Source organism: Dermochelys coriacea, chromosome 1 (assembly GCF_009764565.3).
Source record: "Dermochelys coriacea isolate rDerCor1 chromosome 1, rDerCor1.pri.v4, whole genome shotgun sequence".
NCBI classification, from domain to species: Eukaryota; Metazoa; Chordata; order Testudines; family Dermochelyidae; genus Dermochelys; species Dermochelys coriacea.
In genome coordinates this window covers 132,512,240-132,531,750 of record NC_050068.2, presented here as the reverse complement: position 1 = coordinate 132,531,750, position 19,511 = coordinate 132,512,240, and the positions used below count along the sequence as shown (strand labels likewise).

The 19,511-nt window shown below is 42.2% G+C and overlaps 1 long non-coding RNA gene across 1 annotated transcript; it reads right to left on the bottom strand.

Moving 5' to 3' along the window:
- Positions 1 to 208: 208 nt before the first annotated feature.
- LOC122457690 lies at positions 209 to 12,412 on the bottom strand. Its single transcript, XR_006277367.1, has 3 exons — positions 12,333 to 12,412; positions 10,271 to 10,276; positions 209 to 219 (listed from the first exon to the last, which is right to left on the bottom strand). It is a non-coding gene; the product is annotated as an uncharacterized LOC122457690 (long non-coding RNA).
- Between the last annotated feature and the right edge of the window lie 7,099 nt (positions 12,413 to 19,511).

Below are 19,511 nucleotides of genomic sequence, written 5' to 3'. Positions count from 1 at the left end.
GTTGTAGATAGGCATAGCTTCTCCACTGCTAAATCACCATCAGGACTCCAGTTTAAATTTGTCCAAGCAATTGCAGTGGGGCAGAGGCCATTCCCACAGCATTGGGTTGCCTTCTTCTGAAGCATTAGATATTGGATCCAGATCTCCATTAGAAATTCGACCACTTTTTGAAAAGTGGAGCTAGTGGAAAAGAAAGGGGGTTTCGATCCAGGATTGGAGCTCAGACATGTCTACACCAGACTTGATAAACCAATGGACTAATCCAGTAAGAAAAATCATATGAAACTCTCTTCCTGTGGGGATCAGGACAATAGTTTGGTTCAAGTGACAGTTTCTAGCTTACTAAAAGAGTGAGGCTAGAAAAAAGAATTTAAGATGTTATCGACTTGCAAAGAATAGACTCCCACTGCCCGTTTGTTACACATGGACTACAAATAATAAGAAAAACAGATTCCCCTTTGCTGTTTATCTGTACTCCCTGATCTATTCCTTTAGGACCAGATTGCAACCCCCTTACTGCTCAGCAGTGTGAGTAACTCCCACGAGCCGTTCTAGTGAAATGAGTTGGGCCAATCAATGGCTCGATCCTGTCACTCCTCATGGTGCCACCCAGCATGCAGTTCCCTGCAGGAGTGTGCTGAGACTTCTCCAGAGTAGCATGCAATCCAAAGCCCACCCATGCAGCAGGGGACAGGCAGTGTGTGTGCTTCAAAATAGCGTGTGGGGCTGGGGGGGGTCACCTCTCTCATCCTTGCAAGGACTGCATGTGTTGAGGGCTGCGGTGCTCATGTTGCAGCGGTCCGGTCCCTGTCTGTGCAGGCAGCCTGGTTTCTTGCATCCTGCAGGTACAGGATAATTTTGGGAAAGGGGACATCTTCCACAATCATCTACTGCCTCCTGGATAGCATGACCAGAGGAGATGCAGCACCATGTGCCTCCTCTGTCTTGCACCATGCTCCTTCTACCCTCTGCACACTCCAATGGAGCTGGGTGTTCGTGGACCTTCACTGCTACCTGGCAGCCATGGGTGTCTTGCTCTCCACACAGAGCACAAGTAAGGATCAGCGTCATTGGGGAGCCCATCCGTATGGTAGCCCTAACTTTTGGGCAGGCTCAAACTCCAAGTGAGAAACCGCTCAGCAATGTGCATACGTGGGTCATAATCTGGCCCTTAGTATAGTATTTGAACCACAGCCACCTTTTAAGTAGGAAGTTAGGAAACTTTTTCTATCACACTTTGCTTTAAGAGCCACAGATTTGTATTTTACTTAAAGTCAACCTCATGCATTTTTAGAGATATATCAGTGATTTAAGCAAACCTTGCATGTAATAATCTGGCTTTCAGATTTTGCTTAAAAAATCAAATAAACTTTCAATGAAAAATGCAAGGGGAAAATGCAAATATTTAAATCTGAGACTGATTCAGTGTTTATCTTAAGAGTCATTTTAGCTTAATAGTAAAACGATTAGAAACAGAAACCTTGCGGAATGCCACCATTCTTGCACAGAATTCCAGATGTGCTCTGACCGATTGCTTTCAAAAGCAGTGAGGATATTAAGAGCCTTTAATCATTTTAAGTGAGGAGCTATTTAAATCACAGAAGCTATCTTCTCTTTTCTGAATATCTGACGGCTTGCAAACGTTACTGAGGGGAGTGCTTATTATCTTGAGTAGTCCCTTTGATTTCAGTGAGAGTAGTCACAGTAGGAAGTGCTATACCAAGTACTAGAGAGTGTTTGCAAGACTGGTCCCAGGGTTTGTGACTTAAAAGGTTCAAGAAAAAACATATAAACCAGCCTACACCCGATCTAGATATGGAGTGAGTGAAATCAAATACATGAGTAGTTATATATTTATACTGTTTTTAATGACTTTTACTATTTTGTCACCACAAACTTATTTCATGTGTTGACTAATATATGCTGGGCTAGCACCTAAATATCACAGTGCAAATACATATTATCCACACCATACATATATCAGGATATACTGAGAGCAGTATATTAATATAATAGCGGTTAGATAGCCAGATTGGCCTATGCTTTTTATATAATCCTGCTCACATATGTGAAGTATCTCGTAACACTTTGCATTTCCTGCAGTATGCATTTAGCATAAGCAGAAAGGAAACTTGTCAAAATCAAGTTACATAGCTGTATGTCTTAGTACAAGGTAGGGAAGTACCTTCATGGACCAGTACCTGGAATGCTAGGGTCCAAAACACAGATAAGAAAGGAACAGAACAAGAAGTTAGTAAACTGGGACAAACTGATGGGTTGGGTTTTAGGGACATGTAAAGAGATGTGTAACTTGTAAAACCATCATATAAATAATACCAGCTGAAACGTTTAGCTTTGGGAGCACACCTTCTGTGTAAGGGGAATGTAACATCACTGCATGAGACAGCTTCCCAGAGGTTGGTATCATAGAGAACCTTTTTCCTCTACTATGTTATTATTGGTTTGGAGCAATCAACCTGACTGACATTTGTTTTTTGGTCTCGAGTATATTTCATAATGAACCAAAGTGTGGTCAAGCAATTAACTATACAATTTGTGTCTGTATATATATATGTGTCCCACATTCTTACATTGCAGCATTAAATGGTGTAAATAAGGGAAGAAACTGTGGAGACAATATCATAGAATCATAGAATCATAGAATATCAGGGTTGGAAGGGACCCCAGAAGGTCATCTAGTCCAACCCCCTGCTCAAAGCAGGACCAAGTCCCAGTTAAATCATCCCAGCCAGGGCTTTGTCAAGCCTGACCTTAAAAACCTCTAAGGAAGGAGATTCTACCACCTCCCTAGGTAACGCATTCCAGTGTTTCACCACCCTCTTAGTGAAAAAGTTTTTCCTAATATCCAATCTAAACCTCCCCCATTGCAACTTGAGACCATTACTCCTCGTTCTGTCATCTGCTACCATTGAGAACAGTCTAGAGCCATCCTCTTTGAAACCCCCTTTCAGGTAGTTGAAAGCAGCTATCAAATCCCCCCTCATTCTTCTCTTCTGCAGACTAAACAATCCCAGCTCCCTCAGCCTCTCCTCATAAGTCATGTGCTCTAGACCCCTAATCATTTTCGTTGCCCTTCGTTGTACTCTTTCCAATTTATCCACATCCTTCCTGTAGTGTGGGGCCCAAAACTGGACACAGTACTCCAGATGAGGCCTCACCAGTGTCGAATAGAGGGGATATAGTTTCTTGGTTTTGTTTTGGGGACTCTGTGTGCCTGCAAACTTGACAGAGCCAGGAAGGGGGAGGCCATGCTGGGTGGCCCAGATCACTGGGTGTTACAGGCACTAAATGTATTCATTTGCTATTTGAAGATACTGTACTTGGATGATTTTCATTGTGGAAAAGCAGCCTGGCAGAACACACCCAGAATCACTCTCTAAGCATGGAATCAATGTGAACTCAAGAATAGGGGAGGAGTTTTTTAAACAGAAGTGGGAGCCAGATTGAAACTCAGAGGAACAGCAGCTCAAGGACCAGGAAAATCTTCTGTAGAATGCATCCGATGAAGTGAGCTGTAGCTTACGAAAGCTTATGCTCAAATAAATTTGTTAGTCTCTAAGGTGCCACAAGTACTCCTTTTCTTTTTGCGGATACAGACTAACACGGCTGCTGCTCTGAAACCTTCTGTAGAATTGTGTTCCAGGGACTTTGCCAGTTTGTTGGATTTACACTGCAGGCTTTTTCATCCCACTGGAGAAGAAGATTAGAATTTGCAACAGGCTGTGCAAATTGTGATTGAAGTTGCAAAGAATCGTGGGGAGTTTGAAGGAGACTATGGGATTATCATTTGTTTCCCAACTTTAAGGTGCTGGTACTTCATATAGAGGGTTTGGACACCATTCCACAGAGGATGAAAAGGGGAAATCCTCCTTAAGAAGAGTCCAAGGGGAGCATTTGTATGTGCGCACACATCATTATATGTTGCATTTCAATTTGTGTTAGTTATAGGTATTAAAACATAGGGAAAATTCCTTGAAAGTGTTATCTTTAAAAAGTTGTTATTGACAATATTTGCAGTTGTTTCATGGATTATATGTAAACTGTTTACTTAGAACTCATGAAATACTGTCAATAACAACTTTTTAAAGATAACACTTTCAGGGAATTTTCCCCAAGAGAATATATATACTTTTAGTAAATATTTTTCCTTGAGAGATTGTGTCATTTTATTTCTTTCAGCTATTTAATTTGTATTATATATATCTATATCTATATATTAGGGCTGTCAAGTGATTAAAAAATGAATTGTGATTAATCATGTGATTAATTTTGCTGTTAAACAACAATAGAATACCATTTATTTTAAAATTTTTTGGATGTTTACTACATTTTCAAATATATTAATTTCAGTTACAACACAGAATACCAAGTGTATAATGTTCATGTTATATTTATTTTATTACAAATATTTGTACCGTAAAAAACAAAAACATTGTATTTTTCAATTCACCTTATACAAGTTCTGTAGTGCAATCTCTTTATCATGAAAGTTGAACTTACAAATGTAGAAATATGTACAAAAAAACCTGCATTCAAAAATAAAACAACGTAAAACTCTAGAGCCTACAAGTCTGCTTAGTCCTACTTCTTGGTCAGCCAATCATTCAGACAAACAAGTTTGGTTACAATTTGCAGGAGATAATCCTGCCTGCTTCTTGTTTACAATGTCACCTGAAAGTGAGAACAGGCGTTCACATGGCACTGTTGTAGTTGGTGTTTCATGCCAGATGCGCTAAAGATTCATATGTCCCTTCATGCTTCAACCACCATTCCAGAGGACATGCATCCATGCTGATGATGGGTTCTGCTTGATAATGGGTTCTGCTTGATCCAAAGCAGAGCGGACTGACACATGTTCATTTTCATCATCTGAGTCAGATGCCACCAGCAGAAGATCGATTTTCTTTTTTGGTGGTTCAGGTTGTGTAGTTTCTGCATCGGAGTGTTGCTCTTTTAAGACTTCTGAAAGCATGCTCCACACCTCATCCCTCTGAGATTTTGGAAGGCACTTCAGATTCTTAAACCTTGGGTCGAGTGATGTAGCTATCTTTAGAAATCTCACATCGGTACCATCTTTGCATTTTATCAAATCTGCTGTGAAAGTGTTCTTAAAATGAATGTGTGCTGTGTCATCATCCAAGACAGCTGTAACATGAAATATATACAGACTGTGTGTAAAACAGAGCAGGAGACATACAATTCTCCTCTCAAGGAGTACAAATTTAATTGACATGTTAGTTTTTTTTAACAAACATCACCAGCATGGAAGCATGTCCTCTGGAATGGTGGCCGAAGCATGAAGGGGCATATGAACGTTTAGCATATCTGCGGGGGGGGCAAACTTTTTGGCCTGAGGGCCAAATCGGGTTTCGGAAATTGTATAGAGGGCCGGTTAGGGGAGGCTGTGCTTCCCCAGACAGCCAGGCATGGCCTGGCCCCCATCCCCTATCTGACACCCCCACTTCTCGCCCCCTGCAGGTCCCCCTGGGACTCCTGCCCCATCCAACCCCCCCATTCCCTGATGGCCCCCTGGGGACCCCTGCCACATCCATCCCCCCTTGCTCTCGGTCTCCTGACCGGCCCCGGATCCCCTGCCCCCTAATTGCCCCCTGCTACCCCATACAACCCCCCACTCCTTCCTGACTGCCCCCCCAGGAACCCTGCCCCATCCAACCACCCCTTCTCCCTGACCGCCCCCGGACTCCTCACCCCTAACTACCCCCTGCCCCTAACTACCCCCCACTACCCCATTCAACCCCCCCTCCTTCCTGACGGCCCCCCGGGACCCCTGCCCCATCCACCTCCCTAATCCCTGTCCTCTGATAAACCGCCTGCCCCCACCGCCCCATCCAACCCCTCCTCTCCTTCCTGACTGCCCCCCCCCGGGACCCATTCTCCCATTCAACCCCCGTTCCCCTCCCTCTGACCACCCCCACCCCATCCATGCCCCTGACCACCCCCCGAACTCCCCTGCCCTCTAGCCAACCCTCCCCCCCTGCTCTCTGCCCCCTTACCACACTGCCTGGAGTACTAGTGGCTGGCAGCGTGGCTGCACCAGGAGAAGCAACCATGCTGAGCAGCACAGAGCACCGGGTCAGGCTGGGCTCTGCAGCCCTGCCTCCCAGAGTGTTGCACCATGCGGCGACATGGCTGAGGGGGAGGGGGAACAGCAGGGGAGGTGCCAGGGGACAGCCTCCAGGATCAGAAGCTCAGGGGCCAGGCAGGATGTGCCCTGTGGGCCATAGTTTGCCAACCTCTGATATCTGGCATGTAAATACCTTGCAACACCAGCTACAAAAGTGCCATGCGAATGTCTGTTCTCACTTTCAGGTGACATTGTAAATAAGAAGCAAGCAGCAGTATCTCCCACCAATGTAAACAAACTTGTTTGTCTTAGCGATTGGCAGAATAAAAAATAAGACTGAATGGACTTGTAGACTCTAAAGTTTTACACAGTTTTGATTTTGAGTGCACCAAAAAAAATCTACATTTGTAAGTTACACTTTCACGATAAAGAGATTGCACTTCAGTACTTGTAAGAGGTGACTTGAAAAATACTATTTATTTTGTTTATCATTTTCACAGTGCATATATTTGTACTAAAAAATAATATAAAGTGAGCACTTTGTACTTTGTATTCTGTGTTGTAATTGAAATTGATACTGCAAATGTAGAAAAATATCCAAAAATATTTAATAAATTTCAATTGGTATTCTATTGTTATAAGTGCGATTAAACACGATTAATTTTTTAGAGTTATCATGTGAGTTAACTGCAATTAGTTGACAGCCCTAATATATCAAAGTCCTGAAAAAAACTAAACTCTGCTCTGTACCTTTGCAGAGAAGTAGGCTGAGCTACAGGAAAGGGGAAAGAAAAACACCTAACATAAGCATTGTACTTTAACCAAACCCATTACAGACGCACAAACACATATCCATTTAGAGGGCAGAAATGAGAAATGTGATCATCTACTCTGATCTCCTGCATAACACAGGCCATAGAATTTCACCCAGTAAATTCTGCAGCTAAATCCCGGTTGATCGAGTTTATCTTTCAGAAGGACACCCAATCTTCATGTAAAACATCAACTGACTGAAAGGTAACCCATCCCAGTGACTAACTACCCACACTGTTAAACCATTGTGTCTTAATTCTATTTTGAATTTGTCTAGTTTCAACTACACACAGACACATGCACTCACTATTTTAAATTTTAAAAAAAAACCCAACAACGTTGTGAATTTCTCCTAAATGAACTCTCACCCCTGAAGGGTGGGGGTTGGGGGAAGCATCGAAGTAGAAAAACATTTTTAAAACTTGACATTTTAAATCAGGTGGTGAAAAAAGGCATCTCATAATTTTTCTCTTGCTCAAAATGTCAGGTAATCTAACCAACAAAAGAGTGCCTCTGTCACCTTGTAATAGTCTAAACTTTAATCTCAGCTATAAAACGATAGTCCATTGTTAGTCCTTAAAAGCCTCCATTGTGAAAGGGAAACATAATAACCTTTGCTGCAGATACATCAGGTATTCTTCACTAACAAGCCATGGTGACAGAGTGATGTCATCTTTGACAATAACTTCTGCAAGGTATTGAATTGCAATAAAGACGCTTACCAGATATTGTATCTTCCAGGATTATAAATTGTATGAGCAAACCATATGATTTTACACAACGGGTTAAATAATGGATAGTAGTGCTAGATACCTTTTGGAAACATTGTAAGCTTGATCTCCTATATGGGAAAAATCCAAGGCGTTTAATAGCTTTATAAAGTAGCACGTTTTTGTCCCAGCATAGAAGGCAGCAGTAAATTCTTGGATTACTGCTGTTATAAAACACAGTAACAGAAACCCACAGCTGTGCTTTAGGATCCTCAGCCACAAAGGTTAGTGATGGTTTTCCTTCAGTGCTGACCAAGTGACCACAGGGAATTCCATATCATTATCCATGTTCTTAAAGTTCAGTGAGCTGTATGCCAGCCTAAACAATTAAAATTGAAATACCATTACTGCAAAATGGATCTAATTATAATTATCTAAGTGGTTGCATTGTACAGTCAGGGTTTGGGATATTTTTAAAAAAGCCTATTAAATATGATGCATTCCATGAGTTACACATGAACATAAAGAATGACAAGGAAGAGTGAATAAAAGCCTGGTGGCAGAACATATAGCAATTTACATCTATTCATATAGCATATTACTGATCAGATGCTATTAAGGGGGTCCAATTTGTCCATCATTTTGAAAGACATGTGGCTAGTCTCAATCCAATGTAAGGCATAGATGATGACTCCTAATGAATATGGTTCAGTTTTACACCATGAGAACAGCGCACCAGCAGCCATCCTTCTTGATTGCTGATAACAATATTAAGAAATATTAATCTACTACATGAAGGACACAAAGCAAGGAAAAAGCTCTTTGCACTTGCTCCTGGTGATAGGGTATCCACCCCACCCTTGCCCTGGGGGGAGAGGTTAATCTAGTCTAAGAAGAGGGCCAATTAACCAGACAGGCCACAGCTGAGGGAAATCAGGTGGTTTAATTAATCCCCTAACTGAATAAGAAGGGAACCCAGATGAGGAGGGATGAGCTGTGCTGGTGTATGAAGACTGGAAGTTGGCAGCAGAGGTGGGCTGTAAGGAAGTAGTCTATAGTAACTGCCTGTGTGAAGGGAGGTGTATTTGGAATTTGAGAGTATAATCTACAGTTACTACCTAGGATGAGGGAGTTTGGATTAGCAAACCCAGAGCAGGGAGGGAGCCAGAAAGGTAGGAGAAGGCTCAGGGGAAAAGCAGCAAGGCATAAAATAGTGCAGATCTTGGCTGCTGAACCCCTGCCAGCCACTAGGGAAATGGCAACATAGAGCAGAGAAGGGGAAGACTGCCTGAGACTGCAAGTGAGGAAAGCCTTTGGTAGCCTGGAAGGTGGAAACATGTATTGTGACCTGGCTGGAGGGCAAAGCTGTGAAGAAGGAGCACCTGGAATTGCAGAGGCTGGGAGAGAGATAAAGAGTAGCAGCAGAGGGGGGCCCTGGACCTGGGCAGAGCTAATCTTCAGAATGGCCAGGAGGAGGTGCCGCCTGTAGTGAGTGGACCCCCATGACACTCCCCTCCCCTTCTACTTGTGTCCCTGTGCAGGGCCAGGCTTGCATTATCTTGAATTTTCTACAGCATCTAGCTGTATGGTATCCAAGCAGTTCCCAGTTAAAATTAAATCGACATGACAAGGCCCCAGATAGACTTCACAGGGTCTTCTGGTTCTCTCTTTTCTGGTATACACCTACAGATATGTTTTTATCATTATTATCTTCCCTCCTCTATCAACTCATTCTCGTTATGCTAGGAAAACTAATAAAGATGCAGGTTTTGCAGCATGCTTTAAAGGTGATCAAAACCATGCCCCATTAACTAAGAATGTTTTATCTCCCGCTTTCTCGTGGCTCATCCAGTGCTTTGGCAGCTGCATTGGCCCCCAGGAGTGCAATTGTTTTGGCTGGTCATGGAGGGAGATTCAGTCACCAACTTAGCTTAGCTAAGTCACCAGCTTAGTCACCAATGGGTGACTGTGAAAAGCAGGGCCAAGGCCTTGAACTGGCTATAGAAATGACCTGGGAGCCAGTGATGAGTTCCGAGCACAGAGCTGATGTGCTCATGGTGGCTTGTCCTATTAAGGAAGCAGACTGCCACCTTTCTGCACAAGCTGGAGCCACTGCTTTACTTCCACCTTCAGTCCTAGTGAACCTAGCATTTTACAGTATGCCAGTCTGTAGGTGACAAATGGCTCGACTGCTGGAATCCTCTGATCGGTGTAGGAGGTGTGGCATTCCTTAGTAAGCTGGTGATGAAAGAAAGCACTTTTCGCCACTTACACTGGCTATCTCAATGATGAGTCAGACCGGTCTGTTTGTACCAATTTAGTGATGGGGGGGGGGGAGAATGCCTTTGATGGAAGTGAAGGGGAGGGCAGAGCCCCCAGCTAGTTCTTCAGAGCTTTTGTTCCTCCAACGAGGATCACAGCTGTCCTGCGCAGGCTTAGTTTGAGCCAGTTGTTCTTCATCCAGGTGCTAATCCCTGTAAACATTGCAACATTCTTTTGAGGGAGCAGGCTCCTTCAGTGTAGAGCTAAGCATCATCAGCATGTAGCATCTCACCACCACTCCTAACGATATCACACAGATATTGAAGGGAGGACAAGATTCTGAAGGTAAGGGCAGAGAAGAGATGCAGTTACCCATCACCACTCACTGACTCTTGTTGCAGCAGAATGACTAGAGCCATTGTAATGCCCTATAGTATACCTATGTCATGTAACTGGGCGAACAACACCTGTGGTCAACCGTTCTGAAAGATCAAGTAGTAGGAGCCTGGAGATATGGCCTGTATTCATTGTCATGTGGAAGTCATCTTTCAGTATCTCTATGGCTGGCTACCCCAGCCAGTACCTCTATGGCTGTGATACCCCAGCCAGAAGCCCCATTGTGAAGAATGCTGGCAGATGTCACATGCTGTCAGTTGTTACTGCCCTCCATGATTTTGTCCAGGAATGGGAAAATGGACATGGGGAAGTGGTCAAAGAGGGTTTTCTACATCTGGTGTAGGTTATGCAACTATTACACTTTTTCCCCCAGGGAGATTAGCAGTTTGGCATCTACGAAGAGGGTGTTGATGAAAGCAGACAGCAGCTTTTCTCTGACTTTCATCAGCCAGGAAGAGTGCAGGCTTCTTTTACAGGGCTAGCTAAGTACTTCCCAGGGCTTCTAAAGCTTCATTGTGTGTAATGGGGCTGAATTATGTCAGGGCAGCGAAGTGGTTAATGCCAACCCGTCCAGTTGAACGTGTTCTGCCTCAGTGAGTTCTTGTCATATTGGGTTTATCTTCCTGTGAAGTAGGATGAGAGTTCTTTGTGGTCTCATGTTTAATAGTTTAGTAGTGCAGTCTTCTGATACCAAGTTTAAATGGCCTCTACCAATTATTGATAGGATAGTATTCTTGAATTTCTATATGCATACATATCCTTTCTACAAACAAACTGTATTCTAGACCTCCTGAATTCCACAGTTGCCACACTATATACCCCTTGTTAGAGCACTGTGCTCCAGAATTTATGCTTTCTTGGAAAAAATGACATTGCTAGTCATTACATTTGCAAAGCAAATGTCTTAAATGTCAACGAAATGTAAACTAATGCAGCATTCTCTGTCTGGGTATGCAGAGAGCCTGGAACAATAGGTCTGAGAGCAGTGAACTGCCCCATTCATCTGAATGGAAGATTAACTCTGAAACATAATGATTACTATCCTCTACCAGAATCTTAGGTTCCCCCTTCTGATAATTTCTACAATGCCATTCTGCATTTTCATTACAAAATTCTGCCACACACTGAAAGTTTGGGTTGAGTCATAGCTTTTCCATGAACCCTGTGAATGGGATGCCATATTGTTGCACTGCCCCAAGAGCAGCATCGGGTGGTTTCCTGTTGGTACTTTCACCAGAATGAGAACTTGGATAGGGTGACTGAATGTTCCAGTTCACTGGAATTGTTCACGTTCTAACTGCATTGAAAAAGGGATTTTTGTCTTTGTTTCTATGTAGTTCTGGCTTACTTATCTTCTCTCCTATAGTGTTACTCTGCTGGCAGCACACTGAGTCACAGTCTGTCTACTGTTTTCCCCGTGCTGTTGCTGGAGCCAACCTTATACCTGGCACAGCGTAAGTCCCCAGCATGCCAGTGCTTTGGAGGGGAAAAGCCAAGGTTCCACTCATCCCCATGTGCAAAGGAGAGATGGGATGGACCCAGGGAGGCTGCTCTCCCCATCATGGAGCTACTGACATTATCTGTTGCAGCACAGGGGACTACTATATCCCCTTTCTTTGATTTGAGGAAAGACTAAAAGACCAGGACTGTTCAGCTTAGAAAAGAGACAACAATGGGGAGAGGAATATGATAAAGGTTTATAAAATCATGAATGGTGTGGAGAAAGTGAACGGAGAAGTGTTATTTTCCCTTTGCCACAATACAAAAGCCATGGAGCAGCTGATGAAATTAACAGGCAATATGTTTCATACAAAGAACAGGAAGTACTTTTTCACAAAATGCACAATTAAACTGTGGAACTCATTGCCAGGGCACGTTGTGAAGACTAAAAGTATAACTGGGTTCAAAAGACAACTAGATACATTCATAGAAGATAGGTCCATCAAGGGCTATTAGTCAAGATGATCAGGGATGCAATACTATCCGCAGAGTGACCCTAAACCTCTCACTGCCAGAAATCAGGAGGGGAAGATGGGGTAGATCACACCAATTACCCTGTTCTGTATACTCCCCCTGAAGCCTGGTATTGGCCACTGTTGAAGACAGGATACTGGGCTAGATGGACTGTTGATTTGTCCCTGCATAGTGGTGCTTATGTTTACTCCACTTCTGTACAGGAAAGAATGGGCCATGAGCTGGTTTTCTGACAACATGAAATGAACTTAATACAACTTCAGTGTAAATACCACCAGGTGGTCCCATACTGATTTGGCTTAATCATTTTAATATTTAACAAATAAAATCCTCCATTTTTTTATGTACCTGAAGGTTTTTTTATCTACCTGAAGAATTTCCAGGTTGCCACAGAGTGCTGGAAACTCCAGTGAGCCTGGATGCCCAATGTTAAACCAGCCTGCTGCAGAATACACAGGGCTTTGACCATATGGGAGTGATTGTGTTTTTGTTCAATTTAAGAAGGCTGATGTCCTTTAAAGCTTCTAGACTCTTTTCAAGCAGACTATAATTTGTTTTTATCATTTTATCTACTGTGCTTGCTGAGTGGATGAAAATTACTCATTAAACTCCAAAGCTTGTTAAGCATTCCCTGATTTTTAAACCATCCTGCCACTTTAAAAAGACACTCCCAGGAAGGGTAAGGCTGTATGAACTGACTTTTAAATTGTTCTACATTCATCTAGTGAGAATGGCCTGGGTTTAAAAAAATAACAAAGCTATCCTGATCTGGTTGGATTAAGAGATTTCCTATAGGGTACAAAGTTGTCATCTTCTTCTTCTTCCTCTTCTTCTTCTTCAAGAACTCAAGTATAAATCTAGCTAATGGCAAAAATGTGCTACCATTTCATGGCTCTTTGTGGCCACTGACAAAGTAGTTGGTGGCGTCAGTCCAGTTCATAATGAATAAATTATTGCTATGAAATCCATCCTCCAAATTGGCAGCATGGTGGGATACAGAATGACCCACTCACTTCTAGAGGTGCTTTCACCAGAATGGGGATTCTGGTGGGGTGACTACATGTTCCAGTACACTGGAAATGTCCAAGTACTAATTGTATTGAAACTGGGATTTTTTTTCCTAGTGTCGATATAGTTCTGAGATGCTTATCTCTCCTCTGCATTACTCTCCCAGCATTATTCTGCTGGGAGCACACCAATGCAGCTCCTGTGGTAATGGTCAGGGAGGAGGTGGGAGTAGAAGTGAAAAGACAAGAAGTATGAAGGACTTAATGAACAGGCATTGGTGACAGGGTAAGGTCAGTATTATTGGATGCTCCTTCTCAGTCTTCTCTTTACTCCCTCTCTATTCCTCCCATGGCGTTGTGAGCAGAAACATCTCACTCATCCTCTACATCTCCCCACAGAAGCCCCTGTGTCCTCTGTGTCACTGCCATAACTGTCTGGGGTTGTCCACGCCCTGAATCCTGAGCCCCCACTTTTTCTCCCTCCGCTGAACTAATCCAAAGAGGGAGGAGAATAACCTAATTTCTTGTTCCTACATCTCCAGGACACTCAGAGCTTCCAGGAACTGAGCAATCAGGCAGAGAGGAATCTTAGTGGCCTTCTTGCCTATCCTCTAGCTGCAGCAGGAAGAGTGGCCCTTAGTGAGGATTTAAAGTGGGTTGGCTGGCCAGAAAGCTGAAGATGATGGATCAGAGTGTAATGAAAGTACCAAAAACCTGAGTATCCTTCCAAAAGTCAGGCTGGTATCTGTCTAATCCACTTGGTAGCAGGAGGAAGACAGGAAAGGGTGAAGTAAGAAATAAGATAGGACTTGGAACAGGGAAGAAAATAAAATGTAGGGGAGCTGGGCTGGAAGTGTAGCTGAAAATACAATGAAAAGGGTAGTACTGAGAAAATAGTAAAGGGAATACAGGAGGTAAATACTTTTTTCTCCCTTCCTACCTTTAGCTATAGCATGTTTTCAAAGGCCTCTATAACTATTATGAACAGCAGAGGTTTCTAGTGCTTTGGTGTTTTCAGCAATTCTCTACGGTAATTGTCAAAGAGTGGAATTCAGCTAAAATACTAAAAGCACTCTTGCTGCTGACAAGTCACTCATTGTTCTTTCAACAATGTGTACTTTGTCAGCTATTGGAAAACTCCCCCCAAGAGCACTTGAATTGCTGTTTTAGTCTTTTAACATTTTATAGAGTAAAATTTTAAAACTTTTGTACCAGCTGCTAGCTGGCAGCTTACATTGACTTTAATGGAAGTCATGCCACTGAAACCCCATGCAACACTCAGAAATTACTTTTTTTTGTATCCATTTCATTTTAGTAAACATAGTCCAACTGAACTAACTGTACCCAAAGAGCCTATTTTTCCTGCCAAAGATAGTTAATCTTTTGTACCTACTGTAGTCTAAACTTTCGCTAGTTAAATTGTATTCAATTTATTGTTTGTATTATTACTATTGAGGTTAGGATCTCGTGCTAGGCAGTTTAGGTGAGAGACCATCTATTCAAATAGCTTCTCTCAGAATGGTGTGTGTGTGAGAGATAGTTATATCCACTGTTTATCTTTCTCTCATATTTCTGTCTATACTACGAGCTAGGGGCATGATTTCCCTGCTTGCATACACATACTCAAGCTAGCTCGATGAACACTAGTGCAAGTGTAAATAGCAGTGTAGAGCCACTGCAGCATGGGTAATGGCTGTAGAGGCGCGTCTGTGGCGACTATGTACCGACCTGGAACTGGTGGATACCTATACCGGATGCTGAAGTCTTGCCTTTGCTGTTACTAATCATGCTACTGTAGCTACACTGCTATTTATACTTGTGCTAGCTCAATAAGACCTAGATCAAGTAGGTGTATGCAAACAGGGCAATCAGCCCTAGCTCATTGTGTAGACAGAGACACACACAGATGGGTGGAGGAATTCATGATAGTGTAGTGTGACTTTTTTTTGTCTGCAATTGTTTGGAATGACTTCAAATCTCACAAATGGCAAACCCATAAATAAGTTAGGCCTTGATTCAGCAAACAACTCGTGCATGTGCTTAACAAAGCATATGAGTAAGTTCATTAGCGTCAATAGGAATATTCACATGCTTAAAACTATGCATATGCTTAAGTACTTTGCTGAATCCTTATGCTGGTCATCCCCGAACCTTCATAGTACATCATGGTATAGTCTGCATATCTCACATATTTAACAGAAAAACTGTTCCAAGATAAGCCACTGATTTTTTTTCCAATCCTGTTGCTTATTCTTGCATAGAGATTCATCTGTCTCTATATGCATAATACATTAGGAACATGTTAAAATAATATTGTAGCTATATTTGAAACATACTTGATAGACTGTGTAGCATTGCAATATGCTATAAATGTTTAATTTTGTGCCTGGAAATTATTTTGAATATTTTATATGTATATATAAAATATATATTTGGATATATTAAATGAACTAAACAGATGTTTTAGATATGTTGGGGGAATATCTGATGTACATTTAGTACATGCTATTTTTCTACATGGGAAGGCTTCAAAAAACCATGAATTTGGAACCTACAGCAAGTGGGCTTATTTCTGACTCCAATCTAACATGGCTATTGCAATTTAATGTGCCAGTCTGGTTTAATGTACACATACAGATGAATGTAAACAGAATTTGGGCAGTAGGGAACCCTCACTAGTTGGCTGATATGCGAATAGCTGAAATGTATATTTGGCAAAGCTGGATTAGGTTTTTAGTTTTTGTTTTTATTTTATTTTGTTTTTTGATGAAACAGAATTGTTTGTGGAGAATGGAAACCCCTGGAAGTTTGTATGTAAAAAAATATTCAGGGGTTAGTTGAAAAACTGAAAACCAAAAGGCAACAAAAACCTAAAAAATTTCAGCCAAAACCAACCAATTTTGGTGGGGGTTTTTGTCTGTTCATTTGTTTTCTGAAGAAGGAAAAAAAAAGCATTGAAGCAAATTTTCAACAAATGAAAACATTTTCATTAAATTATGCAGGGAAATAAAAGTATTGACCAACTCAAACACTGAATTGCTGTTGTCCTCACACTTTCACAGCAAGAAGGCAAAAAGTAAGATAAAGATTACAAAAAAGAACAAAAATTGCAAAATGAGAAGTTGGTCTAATAATTAGGATATTTGAATTTTTTAAAGGTGATCAGATTGTAAGGTTTTAGGACAGGGACTGTCTCTCTATGTGTTTGTACAGCACTTAGCCCAATGATGTTCCAGTCTAGGTTCGGGACTTATACATACTGCTGAAATATATAATAATAATTTCACTTTACATTTAAACTATATGACCTTTTTGGAAGGCAGTAAGACCTTCTCTGAAGAACCATTGCTGGATAAAATTATAATATGTTACCTTTATAAATATAAGCCAAGGTTCGGGAAAACACTTCCTGCTATGATTCCTGATGGTAGATTTGGGAAGAAACTGTTAATTAATGAGAGAGGCCGGAAACAGATGAACAATCACATAAATGTGCTTGAAAACTCAACTACAAAGTTCAGCTGCAAAAGATGTATGGAGAGGTCAGACACAGATATACCAACTGTTACATTTTGGATGAGAGTTAGTTTAAGTAATACATCTAAGGCAGGGCAAACTATGGCCTGTGTGCTGGATCCTGCCAGCCATTTTAATTTGGCCCTTGAACTTCCGCTGGGGAGCAGGGTCTTGGGCTTGTCCCGCTCCAGCATTCCAGTGGGGGAGCAGGGTCGGGGGCTGCTCCTCACGGCTCCCAGAAGCAGTGGTATGGCCCTCCTCCAGCTCCCACACGGAGGCGTTGCCAGGCAGCTCTGCTGCACACTGCCCCTGCTCCAAGCACTGCCCTTGCAGTTCCCATTGGCTGGGTACTGTGGCCAATGGAAGCTGCAGGGGTGGCACCTACAGACAGGGCAGCACGCAGCAGAGCTGCCTGGCCGCGTCTCTGCGTTGGAGCCGGAGGAGGGACATGCCGCTGCATTTGGGAGCCGCTTGAGGTAAGCACTGCCCAGAGCCTGCACCCCGAGCCACCTCCCGCCCCCATGCCCCAGCCCCCTGCCCCAGCTCCGATCCCCCTCCCGCTCTCCAAACCCCTTGGTCCCAGTCCAGAGCACCCTCCTACACCTCAAACCACCCATCCCCAGCCCCAGCCCAGAACCTGCACCCTCAGCCGGATCCCATACCCCCCCATCCCAGCGCCCCCTCCTGCACCCTGACCTCATTTCTGGCTCCATCCCAGAGCCCTCACCCCCAGCCAGAGCCCTCTCCCCCTCCTGCACCCCAACCCCAATTTTGGTTGCATTCATGGCCCACCATACAATTTCTATACCCAGATGTGGCCCTCGGGACAAAAAGTTTGCTAACCCCTGATCTAAGGATTCTGTACTCTAAAGTTTTCTTCTTTTGGGGATTTTACAGAGATGTCTGTTTCTTTGCCAATATATTAAAATTAAATACATTTTTGTGGCAGGTTCTTTTAGTAGTTTTATACCTTTAACAACTGGATATTCTCAGGAAATATAACAGTATCTGACAAATTGTCATTGAACTTTAGAAGTTAGAAAAGACCAGTCCAACCAGACCATCTCCCCCTACAGAATAGTCTTTAGATCGTGTAAATCAATGTAGCTTTAAAATCCCTAGAGATCCTTTAAAATGTTCAGAAAGAAAGTTTTAATAGAGTTGGACAGTATAATAACTTACTGTCCAGCAAAAAAGGTTGTTGACATTTTTTAAGAGTAAAAGATGCCAAATGATAACACAGAGTTTGTCATGCTGAATCTACCTTGAAATTTAATTAAAAATACTTAAAATCCTTCTATCAATCACTTACAACAGATTGCAAACAGAAGCACAGCCTGTCTTATGTAATGCCTGGCAACACATAAATATGTTTTGCTTGAGGACAGTAGGCCCCCTAAAGCCTGGGGAATTCATGGTTAGAAATTGGCAGGTTTATTGAGTAGCTGGATGCTTATTTTTTAAAAATTAGCTGTTTGAACCAAGGACAGCATGTGTAGAGTTTCTATGTTTATTATTTCTATGAGTCACTCTGGATTTACACCAATGTAAATGAAGATCAGATTCTGGTCATATATCTCTGGTAAAACTCCCAGTGGGATTAGGATTTGGTCTTTATTGTCCATCACGATCCATCCTATAAACCTTAACCACTTTTTCTTTCTAAGCATGCTTTAACATATGTTTTTCAAACTGAACACTTTATTTAGCCAAATGATATGATGGTGTTGGGTATTTATGCTGGTTGTGGTACTGAGACAGCAATGCTAAAAGTGCTTTGTGACACTTTGCAGCAAAACTGGAATGGAGTTATGGCCGTTTTATTTAATTAAACAACTGTTTTTGACACAATCAGCCATTTGACACCGATTCAACATTTATCATCTTAAACTTCCATAGTTTGGAGTGCAGTAAAGTGGAGTCTTATCTTTCTAATAATTCTTTTCTGTGTCATGTGAAAATCAAGCTTTTCACATTCTTATGCTTTATAAATGTTGGTGTACCTCAGGGCTCAAGCCTTGGTCTTTTACGTCTTTCATTATATTTAAGTCCTCTTGAAGTGTTGATTGTGTCACATGGCTTTCATTATCATATGCACTCTGATGTTGTTCAGATCTGTGGTTCCTTTTAACCTTTCCTGCTGAGGTCAGTAACTGTATCTTTGACTGTCTAACAGCTGTCTCCTTCTGAATGTCTCATAATATTTTGACATTAAACATGGACAGTTCGGAGGTTTTGTTAATTGGGTCCGACAGTCTGTATTCTACTTTTGGTTCACATTCCATGGAATCTGTTCAGTACCTTCCACCAGGAATGTAGGTGTTATTTCTGCCACTCACTTGTCTTTTTCAGTTCACATTTTTTCCTTCAACAGAATCATGTCACTATCAATTATTTACCATCTTCCAAATTTGCATGTACTTGGCCATTAGAACGGCAAAAACATCAAACATGAGACCAGAAGAGCATGTACTAGAGTATTGCAGTACTCTGAACACATATTTACAATAGAAATGCTCTTCTGCTTGGTGCAAAATGGAGGCCTATGTGAGGCTGTGCACATGTTGCCAGGGATATTGGGCAATGTGTGCACCTTGGTATAGGAGTAAGTTAAAGTATTTGGAGGGGAAAGTATTGCTTTACCTTATAGTTCCCTTTAGTCTTTATTGCACTGCTACTGATTGGCTTCAGTGGGACTTTCTTTTGGAGTATTCTCTGAGTGAGGCC